Source organism: Pseudorca crassidens, chromosome 1, assembly GCF_039906515.1.
Source record: "Pseudorca crassidens isolate mPseCra1 chromosome 1, mPseCra1.hap1, whole genome shotgun sequence".
NCBI classification, from domain to species: Eukaryota; Metazoa; Chordata; class Mammalia; order Artiodactyla; family Delphinidae; genus Pseudorca; species Pseudorca crassidens.
Genome location: NC_090296.1, coordinates 37,526,898 through 37,545,811, shown reverse-complemented (window position 1 = coordinate 37,545,811; position 18,914 = coordinate 37,526,898). Strand labels below are relative to the sequence as shown.

The following is an 18,914-nucleotide window of genomic DNA, read 5'->3' as shown; positions in this document are numbered from 1 at the left end:
CACTTATATGAGGTACCGAAGACAGGCTAATTCATAGACAGAAAGTAGAGTAGAGGTTACCAGGGGCTGGGGGGAAGATAGAAGCGGGATTTATTGTTTAATAGATATAGAGTTTTTGTTGGAGGCAATGAACAGTTGTAGGTATGGCCAGTCCTGATGTCTGAGTGATTCCCTGTGCCCAGCAAAGGGACCTAGTTTCTGGAGCCTTGAAGACAAAGGGTAACACCCCAGAATATGGTCTCATTTTCCACTCTATCTTCACTGGCCAAGCAGCTGCTGAGAACAAAGGCCGCATCTCCTGATACCTGGCAAAGAAATGCGGTATTGCCTCATGAATTGGTGCCCACGAGTGTATTTGGGGAAGAGCTTCAAGAACAAGTGGAGGAGCAGCTGTCTTTCTATGAGACTGGAGAGAGTCCACGAAAGAAACTGGATACCGTGAAGGAAGCAATGGTTCAGGCAGAGGGAGCAGCTGCTGAGATGACTAGGGAGCTAGGCAGGAGAAGAAATGCTTGGAGAAGGCAGGAACGACTGGCTGCCGTGGCCCCGGCATCTTCAGAAAACAGTAGTGGTATCCAGGGGGAGTGTGAGGGGACAAGTGAAAGACACAAAAAGAAGACAAAGCAAAAGCCCAGAAGGCTCCTCAGGAGGATGAGATGGAACATACATCTGTCTCTTTCTCCAAACCCAAGAAAAAGAAATCTTTTTTCAAGGAGGAGCTGCTCAGGAGTGATCTTGAAGAGACAGCTGGCAGTGGAAGTCTTCCCAGTGAGCGACCCTGAAGAGTCAGGAAACAAGAGTGCCCCCAAGAAAAAGAGGACATTCTCTTCCAGGGAGGAGCCACTCAACTGCTGAAGAGGCTGCTGGCAGCAAGGGCAGCAGCTCCAAGAGAAAGAAAACGTTCCAGAAGCTATCGCAGGGAGATGAGGATGGACATTTCCCTGCTGGGGCATAACCCACAGAGGTATCTCCCAACCCATCCCCTATATCCCAATAAAAACAAATTCACAAGAGTAAAAAAAGAAGAAGTTTTAGATATATATAGTGATGATGGTTATACAACCTTGAGAATGTATTTAATGCTACTGAATTGTATGCTTACAAACTTTTAAAAAGAGGGACTTCCCTGATGGTCCAGTGGCTAAGACTCCATGCTCCTAATGCAGGGGGCCCCGGGTTTGATCCCTGGTCAGGGAACTAGATCCCACATGCAGCAACTAAGAGTTTGCAATCCGCAACTAAGAGTTCATGTGTCGCAACTAAGACCCGGCTCGGCCAAACAAATAAAAAACAACAAAGAAACAAAAGCAAAACCAAAAAAACCCCACATATGTTTAAAAAGATAAACACTGTGTTATGTACCGGGTTGGCCAAAAAGTTCGTTCGAATTTTTCCCTAAGATGGTAGGGAAAACCCAACGAACTTTTTGGCCAACCCAATATATTTTACCACAATAAAAATAAATGTTTTAAGTGAGTGCTCTGTGTGCTTCTGTTAAAAACATTTTTTTGCATGTAAATCGGCTCTCTGTAAAGTGCAAGAGAAAGGTGAGAACATGGAAAGGGTGGTAGCTGCTTAGTATCGTAATCCGACTGGAAAGCATGATGACTGAAATGTTTATGTGTGTGCCAGCGCTTGTGTGGGTTTGGGAAGGTGTGAGGAGGAACCAGATTTAAGAAAGGCATGGATTTAAGAGAAAGTCAGAAAGGCAAGAGGGAGCCAAAGACTGAATGCAGGGAGCAAATTTTCCCCCAACAGGATTGCTGTCTCCAGACTCCCCAAATCACACAGAGGCCCAGTTTGCTCCTGACTCAGCAGCTGGGGCTGAGTAAAAGTTTGTCTGTAATCCTTCTCCAAGGGAAGCTTCATGCCTATTCTTCCAGAGCTCTTCTGCTTTTATCAGCTAAGTCAGGTTTTCAGATGGGCACATTTCCTTCCACAGGTAACAGAGTCTGAACAGAATCGGGAGGTGACCTCCCTTCTCTGCTTAGGGCCACCATTGCTCACCCATGCTCTGTGACTTAGCTCCCACTCTGTAATACACAGCTCACACTCACTATTACCTTCGAGAGCAGGAATTCCTTAACTGTGCATAATGCTCAATAGTTTAGAGAACACTCTGGAAGCCTGCCCCCGAGAACATCAGCTTCTTGGAGGCACGCGTTCTTTTCTGTTTTGTTCTCTGCTGCATTCCCAGCCCAAGAAACAGTGGGGTCACACAGCAGATGCACCACCAACAGCGCCTGAATATGTGATGAGGGAGGGTCTCAGGGCAATGCTGGGAGGTATTTTCTCCAGATGAGAAAACTGAGAAACAGCAAGACTGAGTAACTGACCCAACGACCTGGGATTCACACAGGTGTTTTGGCTCCAAGTCTAGTGAATAAGAAGTACATCAAAATAAATGTATGTTTTTATTTATTTATTTTTAATTTTTTAAATTGAAGTATAGTTGATTTACAATGTTGTATTAGTTTCAGGTGTACAGCAAAGTGGCTCAGTTATACATTCATATATTTTTTTTTCCAGATTCTTTTCCCTTACAGTTTATTACAAAATAGTGAGTAGAGTACCCTGTGCTATACAGTAGGTCCTTGTTGGTTGTCTATTTTATATACAGCGGCGTGTATATGTTAATCCCAAACTCCTAATTTATCCCTCCCTAACCCTTTCCCCTTTGGTAACCATAAGTTCGTTTTCTATGTCTATGGGTCTATTTCTGTTTTGTATGTACGTTTACTTGTATCATTTTTTTTGGGGGGGAGGGCTGCGTTGGGTCTTCGTTGCTGTGCGCAGGCTTTCTCTAGTTGCAGCAAGCAGGTGCTACTCTTCATTGCGGTGCGTGGGTTTCTAATTGTGGTGGCTTCTCTTTGTTGTGGAGCACGGGCTCTAGAGCGCAGGCTCCATAGTTGTGGCACACAGGCTTAGTTGCTCCACAGCATGTGGGATCTTCCCGGACCAGGGCTCAAACCTGTGTTCCCTGCATTGGCAGGCGGATTCTCAACCACTGCGCTACCAGGGAAGTCCTAGATGGTATTCTTGAATCGGTGTCAATTTCCTGATTGTCATGGTTGTACTGTGGTTATGTTGGAGTGTGTCCTTGAACTTGGGAAACACACACTCAAGTAATTAAGTGGAGAACAGTTGCTCTGCCTCTGAAAGCAGGATAACAGCAAAGTGGGTGGGAGGATGGATTTTAAAATCCAACGTACCTGGGCTTCCCTGGTGGCGCAGTGGTTGAGAGTCCACCTGCCAATGCAGGGGACACAGGTTTGAGCCCTGGTCCGGGAAGATCCCACATGCCGCGGAGCAGCTGGGTCCGTGAGCCATGGCCGCTAAGCCTGCGCGTCCGGAGCCTGTGCTCCGCAACGGGAGAGGCCACAACGGTGAGAGGCCCGAGTACCACAAAAAAAAAAAAAAAAAATCCAACATACCTGACCTCCATCGCAGGCCAAGCCTCAGTTTCTTCATTTGTAAAGTGGAACTAATACTATACTTACTTCAGAGCATATTTTAAGAATTCGATGAGATAATGGTGGTAAAGAGCTTACCCTGATACCTGGCACTAGGAAGCCCTCCATAACCTCTAGCTATCTTTATTGCCTGTACATGTTTCAAGGGGATGATGAACTGTCATTGCACTAAACACTGGCTTTACAGCTTTGTGGCTGGGACTCTCCCGGGTTCCCTCCTGGCTGCTCTGCTTTGAGACCACGTCACCGTCATCATAGGCATTGCTGTCTTTGGGACCAGCCACTAGTTGGAATTATTTTCTTAGGCCTGAATTCAGTTTCCCAAGTTAATGTGTTGAAGACTGAAGGAAATCTCTGGCACAGAGCCCTTGCTTCACAATCAGGGTTTCCTGTTCCTTGTGGCAGCATGCTGGGGCGAGCTTCTATCTCTTCCTGAACAGCCTGGGGCTTGATTGAGTTTCCTCTCGGCCTCCAGAGGGCATGACTCTGGATCCGGAGGTGGCCCATCCAAATCTCCTCATTTCAGAAGTTCTGGAAAGCAGCCAGGTAATCCGGCCAGTGTCCCTTAAATGTAGGCAGGTGGGGATTGAAGGTGCATGTGGGTGGCCAGACCCTGAGGGTCAGGTGTGTAGCTGCTGGGAGGGGAAGTGGCCTCTCTCTGAGCCGGACATCGGAGGGTGTGGTTTGGGCCCTACTCTGCCTCATCGCTTAAAGCACCTGTTCAGGAAGTCACTGGGGGTGGGGGTGTCCATCGATTGGGGAGGGTGTGCTCAGCTTTCAGGGATTTGATAGCAAAGCCTTCCTTGCAACTTTAATCTTCACCCTCTTTAGAGACCCTATCCATCTTGGTCTTTCAAGTATTGAATTGTTTAGATTAAAATTTTGAACTAAGTCTTGAAGCAAATATATTTATTTATTAGCTCAAGATTTCTGATGGTTAGGAATTCAGACCAAACACAGTGAGGATGACTGTTCTCTGCCCCATGATATCAGGGGCTTCAGATGGCAGATTTTGATGAAGGATGGCGGTTGGAGTCATTCAAAGGCGCCTTCACTCACATGTCTGATGATTGACACTGGTTGCCAGCTGGGAACCTCACTGAGGCTATTGGTGGGCTTCCTCACAACATGGTGGCTCCTTTCCAAAGGCAAGTACCCAGAGAAAAAGGGAGAGCAAGGTGAAGGCTGCATTGCCTTTTATGACCTGGTGTGTTAGTCAGGGTACTTGAGAGAGAAAAAAAAAAAAAAACAGTAGGAGAGATATATATACAATTGACCCCTGAACAACATGGGTTTGAACTGCAAGGGTCCAAGGATTTATACAAGGATTTTTTTTCAAGAGTAAATACTACAGTACTACACCATCCTCAGTTGATTGAATCCTTGGATGTGGAACCGTGGATACCGAGGAACTGCAGATTTTCAACTATGTGAAGGATCAACACCCCTAATCCATGCATTGTTCAAGGGTCAACTGTATATATATATTTATTTTTAGGAATAGGTTCATGTGATTATGGAGGCTGCAAGTCCAAATCTGCAAATGGGCCAGTAGACTGGAGACCCAGAGAAGAGCCAATGCCATGGTTCAAGGCCAAAAGTCGTCTGCTGCAGAATTCCCCCTTGCTTGGAGGAGGTCAGCCTTTTGTTCTATTCAAGTCTTCAACTGATTGGATGAGGCCCACCCATGGAGGGCAATCTGCTTTACTCAAAGTCTACAGACTTAAATGTTAATCTCATCCCCCTAAAACCCTCACAGAAACATCCATAATAGTGTTTGACCAAATATCTGGGCACTGTTGCCCAGCCAATTTGACACACAGAATTAACCATTACACCTAGTTTCAGAACTCACATAGCATACTTCTACCACATTCTGTTGGTCAAGGCAGTTACAAAGGTCTAGCCAAATACAAGGGAAGGGAACATCGAACACCCCCCCGCTGCGCTGCCAACTCAATAGAGTAATAGCAATGTCGTGCTGTAAAAAGCATATGCATGTGGCATGTGGTATACATTGGTGTGGCATCTTTGGAAAATACGATGTAACAAATGCCCAACTGTGATGTAAGGGAAAAGGAAACCAATTTATAATAAAATATTATGTCTTTCAAAATGTAAATTCCAGTTGTGGCTGCACTCAGAGTTATAGTGGAGAAGTCAGGTGTCCTGCACCTGTACACAGCATGACATTGAATGTGAGCACCACAGTTACAGACTGCTACAGGTATGTCCCACGGGAAACTCAAAGAACATGAGTGGAGCTGCTGTGGGTGGTGTGATTTTCCAAAATGGCGAATGCTCTAAAATTCTACACAAGGCAAAATGCAATTTTCCCTCTGTTTACCTGGTAGTTGTATTCCTGGGGCAGGGGGGTGGGTGGTGGGAAATTTAGGCATATAAAAGTTTGCAAAAATCACATTGTGTTTATATGTAGAGTGGGGCTAGGTTTCAAGGCTCAAGGCACTATAAATAGATTGTTTTGCCTATAGGAATGTGTCAGGGAACACTCAGACATCATGGGGGATATAAAACAATTCCTGTAGAACCTTCCAGCACATTGCAGGAGGACTTCTGGCCTCCCTGATCTTTCCCTACTAAAAGCCAATAGTGCCCTCTCCAGCACTGAGACCACCAAAAACAGCCGCTATGCCTTTTTAAAACTCCTCCTGGAGGGCAGTAGCAACCCTAGTGAGAAGCAGTGCTATAAAGGAAAGGAACAGAGAAATTCCAAAGATTCCTGTGGAGAAAGTCTGGGGAGTATAGAAATGAATCAACCAGTGACAAAATGGAGGATGGAAGGCAAAAAGCCTCACGCCACATCTGATAGGTTAGACTACCCTGTGTGTGTGTGTATGTGAGTGTGGGTGGGTGGGAGGATCCCAACCCATCCCAGAGGCCACAGTAGAGGCCCCACCCTGCTCTTCCAGGAATCCAGCACCATCCAGGTTCAGCCAGAAGAGAGTCCTTTTCTACATGTCCACTGTCATCTGCATCAAGGGACCCTAAGCTTGTAGGACGTTTCCCACACTTGGAGTGAAGCAAGGGAAAAAGGAACTGAATGGCCAACAGTGTTCTCTTTTTGATCACTACACCCCAATAGTTGGGTCTCTCCTTGGTTAGGGATGAAAGAGAAACCTTAGGCCTTGCTGGGACTATTTGATAAAAACAAGAAACTTCAAGGCGTCCTCATTTTGTTTTTTTAACAAACAAAGCATCATTCAGGAACCCCTATGTTATACCTAGTGTATCTTTTAAATTCCTACCCCTGGGCCTTTGCACCTGTCACGTGCCCTGTTGCAAAGTCATCTTCCCTTCTGGAAGCCCATGTAAAGCCTGTTTATCCCCAGTCTCACTTCCTTCATGAAGCCTGTGTTTCCCAACCCAACCCAAGGAGACCTCTTGTCCTCCCCCACATCACTCTGTGTCTTACGGACCTGTCAGACTCACAGGACTCACATGTGCTGCATGCATCTTTCATTAGGCTCTTCTCTCTCACTGGATATTTTCTTAAGGACAGGACTGAGGCTGATGCCCCTGTTTCTTTGTATCTCCCCAGAGCACCTAACCCAGTGCCTTGATCAAAGTACAAATATTTTAGACTAATTCAACAGGAATGAAACTTTATAAATCCTGCCACTTGAAATATGGTGGCTTTAACCTCCTGAGGTCAAACTAAACTTTCACATCCCTGGGAATTAATTGCTGACATTTTCAGAGCTTCCCATCTTCCTGTGAGGCTGAACTTTAATGGCTACTTGAAACAATAGGGCATTGATTTTGTTTAAGTGGCTGTTGAGAAGGGCTGCAGGGAAGGGAAAGCTGCAAAGGTCTGAGTCAGGGAAGGCAGGGGCAGCTGAGGAAGGGAGTAAATTGCCCTTGGCCTTTAAGAGGTGTGGCCCTGAAACCCTCTCCGTGAGGGAAGGCAGCGTGAGAGTCTCTTCAATCATCATCGTCAAACTTTATGACCTGTTCTCTTGTCACACTTCATGTCTAAGTAGTCCTGTGAGTCATTTCAGACACTCCCAGAGCCCCTGTATGGACCTTCTCTGCCCTCAAACGGTGAGAATGTTCAGAAACCCACTGAAGTACAAGAACTTCTTCATTTTAGTTTTCAGTTGATTGGGAGGTTTTTTGGTATCACAGGTTCTGGATTTGCTGTTTCTAGAGTGTCTGTGTTCTTGTCCTGTGACCTCATTCAATCCTCAGTTCAGGCCTGCCTGCATTACAGTCTCATAGCAGCCTGAACTTCCCCTTCTTAGCATTTGTACAAGTGTGCTAAAACCTCTGTTTTTTAATGATCTGTTTAATGCCTCCTTCTCCTGCTGAGCTGCATGCCCCATGAGGGCAAGTGGCCAGGACTTGCAGGTCCACCACTGTGCTGTTTGTTCCTGGCACAGAGCGTAGTGGGGCTCGGTTAATATGCATTGAGTGGGGAAAGAATCTGGCAGTTCCTCAAAAAGTTAAACGCGAGTTGCGATACGATGCAGCAATTCCACTCCTAGGTATTTACCCAAGAGAATTGAAAACACGTGTCCACACAGAAACTTGTATACAAATGTTCATAAAGGCGATATTCATAATAGCCCAAACGTGGAAATACCCAAATGTCCATCATGCACACATGAATAGAACGTCGTCCATCCATACCGTGGAATATCATCCAACCATAAAAAACAATGAAGGGGCTTCCCTGGTGGCGCAGTGGTTGAGAGTCCGCCTTCCGATGCAGGGGACGCGGGTTCATACCCCGGTCCGGGAAGATCCCACGTGCCGCGGAGCGGCTGGGCCCGTGAGCCATGGCCGCTGAGCCTGCGCGTCCCGAGCCTGAAATAAGCCAAACACAAAAGGCCACATATTATATGAATTCACTTGTATGAAATGTCCAGAATAGGCAAATCCGTAAAGACAGAAGGTAGATTAATGGCTGCTAGGGGCGGGGGGAGGAGGTAATGGGCAGAGACTTCGCATGAGGTTTCTTTTTGTCATGATGGAAATCCTTTGGAATTAGAGAGGGTGATAGTTGCACAGTACAGGAAATATACTAAAAAACATTGAATTGTAAACTTTAAAGTGGTGAATTTCATGTTTTTTATGTTGTGTGAATTATATCCCAATTTTTAAAAATACTGCCTTAAAAGAGACATATTTATTTATTTGGGCCACACCTTGAGGGACCTTAGTTCCCCAACAAGGGATCCAACCCATGCCCCCTGCGACGGAAGCGCGGAGTCCTAACCATTGCACCGCCAGGGAAGTCCCAATATACATATGTATTGAGTGAACAGTTCATCCCTGAAACAAACTCAAGGGGCTCTGGATCAACTGTAAGCCTTTCTGGACTTCCCTGCTGACTGTGGTTCCTAAGAAAAGTTGGTCTCTAAAGGGTGAGATGTTGGCACTCTGTGTGAGAAAAGGGTGTGGCCATGGTTTATCTGTGTGCATTGGCTGCCAGCACTCTTGTTGGATATGGTCCATCACTGACATTTTTATTAACTTCAAGAGAGGAAGTTGGAGAGGGAGGCTTCCACCCTTTTTTCTTGTAACTGATTTCCTAGGTGTGTCAGATGAACGAAAACATCCTCGATATCGAGGCCAAGTACATCAGCTCCAGCACAGGGGGACAGGGGCCGGTGGCAAACACTCCAGTTAGACTTTGCATGTATTTTATTGCAGGCTTTGGAAGTTTACGTAAGAGGTGAGAGAAAACCAGTTGGTGCCACGTGGGGTCACGGTTTAGAGCTGTCACAAATCCAGAGAAACGTGCTATGTCTGTAGTTCAAACCCCGATGGGGCAGGTGTAAGGAGAGGGCCAGACATCCCGCGTGTGAATATGCTCAGGGGCCCTTCAGTTTGGATGAACAAGGGAAATTTTCAGGGTTTTTTCTTGCAGATGGATTTCCTCTGAATGAGAAGGCGGGACGGATCCTCTAGCAGGTTATTCCTTCTTATCGAGAAGCAAAAACATCCTGAGACAAATCAATGTGGAAAAGGGAAAAACCATTTTTGCAGGAGAGACACAGGAATTCTTTGCTCTCAACAGGCCCTGGCCAGGGCCTCTTAGAGGTCAAGACTGACCTGCAGTTATGTGCTTTTTTAAAGGTTCCTAGTATATTAAAATGTGAAGAAATGCCCCCCTCAAAAGGTTGCTGAGAACTGCGGTATATTTTAAATGTTTACATTTGACAGATTAATACTTTTACCACAGAAAAATAGAATAAAAGTAATTATGCTTTTGCAAGATAATGCCAGGACATATTTTAAATATATGACATGAAGTGCTCTATAGGCAGTGATGGAACTCGGATCTAGAGTTTTACCCCGAATGTCAACTTCTCTCAACCCTGTCATCTAGAGATAACATCCAAAGCCAGAGTAGGGGGCCCTTTGTGAATCGTGAGACCACAGCCCAGTGCCCTCTATACTCCACCCTCACCCCTAAATAGGCCCCGTGGGCCCCAGCAGCTACTGCAGTTCACTTGGGTTGGAGGGACATGGTGCATACTCAAAAGCTGTGTTTGTGCTGAAGCCAGTTCTTATTACGACCTTTCTCTTCAGTCAATAAGCAGTTTGCTCTTGAGACCTTAGTATTCTTTCTGGCCAATTCCATATGCTTGTTTGCTGCTGCCCTGCAGTGCCTGGGATTTTGTGGATTTTATTTTTGTTTAATTTTCGTCAAAAGCAGTAGCTTATTACAAGGGCAAAGGCAATAATTATTCATTTTCCAACTATAAACGACCAAGTGTCAAGCAGGGTCACACTTCAGCCCCCCTGGGTCTCACTTGTTGACGTGGCTCCTGTGAAGGACATGTTTGAGGCCTCAGTCCGCTCTGGACTCCTCATGCATCTCTTTTCCTGAAGCCTCAAACCCAGATGGCCACAGCCGCCAGTGACTTGGTAGTGGCACTGTGAGCCCAAGGACCCACTGGGGACTCACCTGGAGAAATTTGGGAAAGGGAATTTGGCTTCATTAGAACATCTTTAAACAGGGTGGCGGGGCGGGGGTTGGAATTCCCTCGTGATCCAATGGTTAGAACTCGGCACTTTCACTGCTGGGGCCCGGATTTGATCTCTGGTCAGGGAACTAAGATCCCATAAGCTGTGTGGCATGCCCGCCACCCCCCCAAAAAAAGAGTGAGGGGACACATGGCATTTCGGATCATTGAAGAGGGCAAGCTCCCTGAAGGAGTCGCTTGGATACTAAATCTCTGTGTGGGGTACCAGTTGTGAACTACCTTGCCATTCCCCAGTTGTGGCAGTCAGGGAACATTCCAGAACACCTATCACGTACCAGGTATGAATCAAACACTTGTCATGGCATCATCTCTTTTTATCTTCACCACAATCCAATGATATCAGTACTATTCTCATGCCCATTTTACAGATGAGGAAACCAAGGGTAGAATGGCTAAGCAACTTGCCCCAAATCACACAGCTAATGAGTAGCAGAGCTAGGGTATGAAGACTGGTCTGTCTCACTCCAGAGGTCAGGATCTCAGAAGCTCTATTTCCGGGTTTCTAGAGAACTTTCCTTTTCCAAACCAACTTTATGTTCTCCAGGGCCTTTGTGTGAACAGACAGCCAACTTTACACCCCACAGGGCAGTGAAAAGGAGGATCCTGCAGCGTGGCTGTGAATTCAAACGACAAGGACACACGAAGCTCTGAACCTCGGGAGGAGGGAGACCACCACAAGCCTCTCTGGGAAGAGTTGTGAGCAGGAAGAGGTGTCTGCGCCCTGTGGAGACCAGCCTCCTAAGCAGCTCGCCCAAGGTTTCCTCTCAACAGAGACAGAAAGAGATTCAGGAGGCTTGCAGCAGGAAGGAAGCTTGATGACTATTCACCCTCTCCTGTTCCTCAGAGGGAAACAGGTCTGGAAGATTAAGTAAAGCACACCCTTTCTGCAAGCACAACCTGGGTCTCCTGGCTCCCACATGATTTAGAAGGTGGGCCACTTTCTACATTAGGAAGCCCAGGGCCTGAGAGGTGATGTAACTGACCATGACAGGGACCCAGCCTCGAGCCCCTTGAGGTCTGCCACCTGCTAAGGTAACAGTGGACTGTGGATGGGGGGAGGTCTTCAACCCCTTTTAGGATGAATGAATCATATGCATTTTTGTGAGAATAAGAATTATCTGGGGGCACCTGTTAAAAATGACTCCAATCTGACTGCAGGTCTTGCTCTTGATATACTGTTCTCACTGCTGATCCAGAAAGTTTCCAGTCTATTATCACCAACTTTTCATGGACTAAATGGTGCTCTTTTTAGATATGTTTCCTGCAGGTCCGGACCTGTCTGGATTTTTAGCACACTTTTTACCCACTGCCTTCTTGCCTTTATTTTCTATGGTGTAGGCTGTGTCCTCTAGGGGGCAGAAATGAGCCACTTGTTCTTTGGGGCTGAGCCTAGAGATGTCTCAGAACTTTAAGGAGAAAGTAAAAATACCCAAAGGTGTTTAGAAAGGAAGCAGATCGTACACACGCTTTTCTCACTAGATTGAAGTGTGATCTAGAGTCCTCTAAGAGACAGAATACTGGTAGGAACTCAGGCTCTGAATTCAAACAGACTCAAGTTCATGGATCTAACGTACTACATCATGACTACAATTCACAATACTGTGCTGTGTATTTGAAATTTGCCAAGAGAGTAGATCTTAAATATTCTCAACACACACACACACACACATGCACACACGGGAACTATGTGAAATGATGGATGCATTAACTAACCTTATTGTGGTAATTGTTTCATTATATATATGAATATCAAATAATTCATTGAACACCTTAAATTTCCAGTGTTATTTGTCAATTATATCTCACTAAAGCACAAAAAAAAGAAGAAAAAACACAAAAAACCAGACCCAAGTTTACATCCAGTGGTCAGCCATCTACTGTCTTTGTAACCACAGCAGGCTATTCAAATTCATCAAGCCTCAGTTTCCTGTTTTGTAAAATAGGAATAATAATAATACCCTCTTAATAAGATTGTTGTGAGCTTTATATCGCAATTGCTAAAAAAAGTTTGCTTTCATTATTACCTCAACTGTTACTTCTGCTTTCTTACCAGCATATGATTTTTAAGTCTGAAGGGAAGGTGAAACCCACTTTCTTCAATAGTTGGCTAAAGCTCTCTAAGGAGGCATTCAGTCCATTCTTTTCCAGGCTCTGTCCTAGGATGACATTTTCACATCCTGGAAACCAATAATATGAACAACACAGAGGCCACACTGGACAGAAGGAAACGTGTTGGCTTCCTCAATAAAATCAAACCCGCTTCCTCCAAGGGGACATGGACACTGTCTGCATAGGAAGGGTGGCTGGCTCTCTTGTTTCTGTTCGCCAAGATTCACCTTCTCCCAGAGATTTCTCCCTGATCTCACTGGGCCCACCACGGGCAAGGAAAGCTGCACCCCTTCTCCACCCCTGTGAGAATTTTGCCTCTACCACCCACCTTAGAGGATCTGAGTTTGATTTTATTGAGGGTGTCAGTAAGTTTCCTTACTCTGAGACTTGGGGATTCTCTCCTTTTTAGCTTCATCCTGAGATTTCAGGATCCTTAGTGCCTAATTGGAAATAACAGTAATAATGATCATAGCAGCTACCATTTTATGTGCCAAGTGCATATGGATTCTCTCGTTCTGCTTCAGCCCAGGGGGGTTAGTTCCTGTGACCACCACATTTTACAAATGGAGAAACTGAGGTACTGGGACATTAGGTAACTTCCTCAAATCCTCTTTTTTTCTTTTCTTTTTAAAAACATTTATTTATGTACTTGGCTGTGCTGGATCTTAGTTGTGGCATGTGAGATCTTCCTTACCACGTGCAAGATCTTCGTTGCGGCATGCGGGATCTTTTAGTTGTGGCATGTGGGATCTTTTAGTTGCGGCATGCAGGATCTAGTTCCCTGACCAGGGATTGAACCCGGGCCCCCTGAATTGGGAATGCGGAGTCTTAACCACTGAACCACCAGGGAAGTCCCCTTTTTTTCTTTTTTAATTGAAGTATAGTTGATTTACAATGTTGTGTTTGTTTCAGGTGTACAGCAAAGTGATTCAGTTTTATGTATATATTATTTTTCAGATTCTTTTCCATTATAGGTTATTATAAAATATTGAATATAGTCCCCTGTGCTATACAGTAGGATCTTGTTGCTTATCTATTTTATATATAGTAGTGTATATCTGTTAATCTCAAGCTCCTAATTTGTCTCTCTCCCACTTCTTTCCCCTTTGATACCATAAGTTTGTTTTCTATGTCTGTGAATCTATTTCTGTTTTGTAAATAAGTTCATTTGTATCATTTTTTTTAGATTCCACATATAAGTGATATCATATGATATTTGTCTTTCTCTGTCTGACTTACTTCACTTAGTATGATAATCTCTAGGTCCATCCATGTTGCTGCAAATGGCATCATTTCGTTCTTTTTTATGGTTGAGTAATATTCCATTGCATATATGTACCACTTCTTCTTTATCCATTCATCTGTTGATGGACATTTAAGTTGCTTCCATGTCTTGGCTCTTGTAAATAGTGCTGCTATGAACATTGGGGTGCATGTATCTTTTTGAATTAGAGTTTTCTCTGGATATATGCCGAGGAATGGAATTGCTGGATCACACGGTAACCCTGTTTTTAGTTTTTTAAGGAACCTCCATACTATTTTCTATAGTGGCTGCACCAATTTATATTACTACCAACAGGGCAGGTGGGTTCCTTTTTCTCCACACCCTCTCCAGCATTTATTACTTGTAGACTTTTTGACAATGGCTATTCTGACTGGTGTGAGGTGATATCTCATTGTAGTTTTGATTTGCATTTCTCTAATAATTAGCAATGTTGAGCATATTTTCATGTGCCTATTGGCCATCTGTATTTTTTCTTTGGAGAAATGTCTGTTTAGGTCTTCTGCCCATTTCAAAGCCTCTTGGGTAGTCTGACTACAGAGCTGAATTCCAAGTCACTTGACCATGAAGGGAATTGAATAAACACAGACACTGCGTCCCCACCCCTGATGACACCAGTTTCATCAGAAAGTTTGACTGCAGCCTGAGCTCCCTCTGGCTGGCCCCTGAGTCAGGTCAAGGTGTCAGTGACATCAAGGAAGAGTTGTCCTGCAGGGAGAGGGCCAGCATCCCACAGCCATACTCTCTTCTGGCACATACTCTCCCATATACTTCCCTCACCCACCCCCAACAGCAAGTTCCCTCCCTGCTTGAGACGCTGGGAGACATTCAGTTCCATGACACTTTGCAAAGGCTCGTAGAGGGGGAAGAAGGAGTGTGTAGCTCCTCTGAGATGCAGTCAGCTTGCAAATGTCTGACACAGGCGGGAAGAGAAACACCTCTGAGGTCCTTCCTTGTCAGGCAAACTGAGCCCTGGGCCTAAGTACCAATGCTGTTCCCTCCTGTCTTACCTTTTCACCTCCCTATTTTTTCACCACTGTGAAGGCAACACTCACCAGGGCATGTAAAGACACCGTCCCTGCCCTGGAGACTCAGAATCTGCTGCCATCGCTATGAGGTGAGAAGGAAATTGCAGTGTTGAGGTTTCTTGCTTCTTCCTCACTGAGATAGAAAAACCCCAACTGTCAACAAACCCCAAACCAATCAACCAAATGATGCTGAGAGGTTGCTAGGCAGCAAGGCTGTGTCTGTGGCAAAAAAGATCACGAGATAGCCTGGTCACAGAAACCAAGGTGACAAAGGACAGAGGATGAAAAGAAGAGGAGAAATCTTGAGAAGGGGGCTGCTTTCAACTCAAAGGGAATGAGGCCAGGGTGTGTAGATTCCCCAGATACCCAGGCTGCTACGGCAGGCAGGGTCAGCCAGTGAGGAGGAAAAAAAATGGTGGGTGGGGAGGGATCAGAAAAGAGGGCTTCTATGACCCAACAGGCAAAAAGGAAGACCTTGGAAAGAAAAGCAAAGAGAACCAACAGGATTAGGACATTAAATATCCATTCCCGCTGACAGAACTGTATGTATATAAATTGTGCCTCATAAACCTGACTTAAAAATAAGCTGGGGGGCTTCCCTGGTGGTGCAGTGGTTGAGAGTCTGCCTGCCGATGCAGGGGACACGAGTTCCTTCCCCGGTCCGGGAAGATCCCACATGCCGCGGAGCGGCTGGGCCCGTGAGCCATGGCTGCTGAGCCTGCGCGTCTGGAGCCTGTGCTCCGCAACAGGAGAGGCCACAACAGTGAGAGGCCCGCATACTGCAAAGAAAAAAAAAAAAAACGGAAAGAAAAAAAAAAAAAAAAAAAGCTGGGGGAGGTGTCAAAAATTATATATTACAACTCAGCCACATTAAAAAAAGAGAACAATTTAGGCTCTTTATTTCTTAGAACCAATATAAGCTTCTTCACAAACTCTTATTCCTATTAATATTAGGTGGGAGAATTTAAACTTGCCAGTTAAAGGAAAACGAGTCTCTTCCACTTTATTTTATTTATTTATTTATTTATTTTTAAAGAGGGTATGTGTGCGGCTTCCCTGGTGGCACAGTGGTTGAGAATCTGCCTGCTAATACAGGGGACACAGGTTGGAGCCCTGGTCTGGGAAGATCCCACATGCCGCAGAGCGGCTGGGCCCGTGAGCCACAACTACTGAGCCTGCGCGTCTGGAGCTTGTGCTCCGCAACAAGAGAGGCCACGATAGTGAGAGACCCGTGCGCGGCGATGAAGAGTGTCCCCCACTTGCCACAACTAGAGAAAGCCCTCGCATAGAAACGAAGACCCAACACAGCCAAGAATAAATAAAACAAAAATAAATAAATAAGAAGACCCCAAGATCACTATTTAAAAAAAAAAAAAGGGTATGTGTGTTGGGGGTTTTTTTTATTTCTTTTTTATTTATTTATTTTTGGCTGCGTTGGGTCTTCGTTGCTGTGCGCGGACTTTCTCTAGTTGCGGCAAGCGGGGGCTACTCTTTGTTGTGGTGCACGAGCTTCTCATTGCGGTGTCTTCTCTTGTTCTAGAGCAAGGGCTCTAGGTGAGCAGGCTTCAGTAGTTGTGGCACGTGGGCTCAGTAGTTGTGGCTCGCAGGCTCAGTAGTTGTGGCACACGGGCTTAGTTGCTCCGCAGCATGTGGGATCTTCCCGGGCCAGGGCTCAAACTCGTGTCCCTTGCATTGGCAGGCAGATTCTTAACCACTGTGCCACCAGGGAAGCCCCCTCTTCCACTTTAAATTAATTTTGTTAAATTAGTTCAGCCACTTTTGGATAAATATTCAGTCCAGTCCCTGCCTGGACTATTACCTGCTCTCCAGGTGTACCCCCCTCCTGCCCCTCCCCGATCTGTCCCCACTCTGTGTGTAACTCTGGGACAATGGAGAGGGTGACTGGTCTGGGTGCTGGACCCTGTGTTGTGCTCTGGTCTTCAGTGACCTCTACAGAGATGCCCTTCACCCACCAGGTCTGCTGACATCCATGGTTGAGGTCCTGGCTGCCGGGGCCTGCTGCTTCCCCCGGCTCATGGGTCCTGTCTCAGTTCTGCTGGTTCTGTGCATACAAACCTGCACCTGTTCGATGTCTCTGCATGTTTTCCATTTCCCAAGGCAGGTCCACAGGGTCCCCACTCTCAAGCCCCTCTGCATTCCCTAGCAGCCTTAGGGGCTTCCGGGTTTCTCCCACACTCAAGCTAAGGGGAATTGGGGTAAGGCAGGGCGGGGGGCAGGGGACACCTAAAGTCCCTCTCCCGGACTAAACATGTTATGCTGTCGTCTCTGCTACACTAGAGCTGCCCTAGATGGACATAGGGCCACACCCTATGGGACGTGGGTGACTGCCCCAGGGCTCCAGTGGAGGAGCGAGGCATAAATCTTTTGTGTTTCTGGCCTGTTCTCAACCTCTGTGGAGGTTTTCTACTGTTCTCTACGCCGGCACCAAGGTTTGACAAGGGTCAAAGAGCACGGGCTTCTGGCCTCCCATCCCTCCTGCTTCCCCTCCAAGCACCAGAAGCCTTTGTACTTCCTCTTTCTGTTTTTCAGGGACTTCTTTTCACTGTATCTTCCTTCTTCCCTGCCCTCTGGGTTTTGTTCTAGACGGTATCCACCTTTCTCCTTCCCTAGGACCGTAAGCCCCATGGTGCAGTGAGAGAATTTTGCTCACTCATAAGGAAAGTGCCTTGGAAAATGTTTCAAAAACAGTACCTCCATTACTGTAGGATTTTAGGAACAAGGTAGTCATTTCCAAGGGAGGATGTTTTCTTTAGCCGTGATGCACATCTTTCAGGATCTTAGTTCCCTAACCAGGGATTGAACCTACGCCCTTCGCAGTGAAAGAGCTGAGTCCTAACCACTGGACCGCCAGGGAATTCCCACCAAGGGAACGTTTTTGCCGGCATGTTAAGCGACAGTGCTTTTTTTTTTAATTAATTAATCAATTAATATTTATTTGGCTGTGTTGGGTCTTAGTTGCGGCACACGGGATCTTCGTTGCAGCGCGTGGGCTTCTCTCTAGTTGTGGTGCAAGTGCTCCAGAGCACGCAGGCTTAGTTGCCCCATGGCATGTGGGATCTTATTTCCCCCACCAGGGATCAAGCCCACATCCCCTGCATTGGAAGGCGCATTCTTAACCACTGGACCACCAGGGATGTCCCAAGGGATGGTGTTTTAAATGATACGCATTTTCTAAAAATTGGGGAATTCTCATCCACTCAGGTAAACAACACACACTTAGTTATCTTTCCCAAAGTCACCTCCTTCTGTTTTTCCCCAAGCCTGTTCCTCCTTCTGTGTTTCTAATCTACCCAGACACCCAAGTCGGAGACTGAGACTCCTAGACCCTTTGTTTCACATCCAGTCTATCACTGTACCTTCTTCCTCCTTCAACTGGAAGAATGGCTGTTTCTGTCCTTGCTCACATCCCCACCGCTACTGCTGACGTTCAGGCCCTCGTGTTTCTCACCTGGATTGTTGGAAGGATTCTGATCGATCTTTCTATGCCCAGACTTGTTTACTTGCTTTCCTCTACCCGTCCTTCTTGCCACTGGCATGCTTTCCCAATACATATCAGACCGTGTCATGCCTCCACTTAAAACACTTCTGTGGTTCCCCATGCCTATATCACATGGCCCCTGCCCATCTCTCAAGGCTCATCTCCTTCTGTTAAGTACACAACCTCTGTTCCAGCCACACCAAACAGCTTGAAGTGGACTGGCTATGCCATGCTGGTCACCTGTGTGACTTTGCACATGCTGTTCCCTCTGGCAGGAACGTCTCTTCCCACCTTCTTATCATGCAACATTCAGCTCAAAGACTTCCTTCTCCTTGAAGACTTTCTGTTTCCCCCAAGCAAGAACTCTATGCTTTCAATCATCATGGAACCAACTTGCCTCTCTTAGGACACTTGTCACACAGAACTGTATCACAGCGCTAGGCTGTGAACTCCTTGGGGCCAGTGATGGGTTACAGTAATCTTTATTTCTCCAGCATGTCGCATTGG

General features: G+C 46.1%; 1 pseudogene; it reads left to right on the top strand.

Moving 5' to 3' along the window:
- Positions 1 to 234: 234 nt before the first annotated feature.
- LOC137202122 (nucleolar protein 56 pseudogene) lies at positions 235 to 955 on the top strand (annotated as a pseudogene).
- The last annotated feature ends 17,959 nt before the right edge of the window (positions 956 to 18,914 follow it).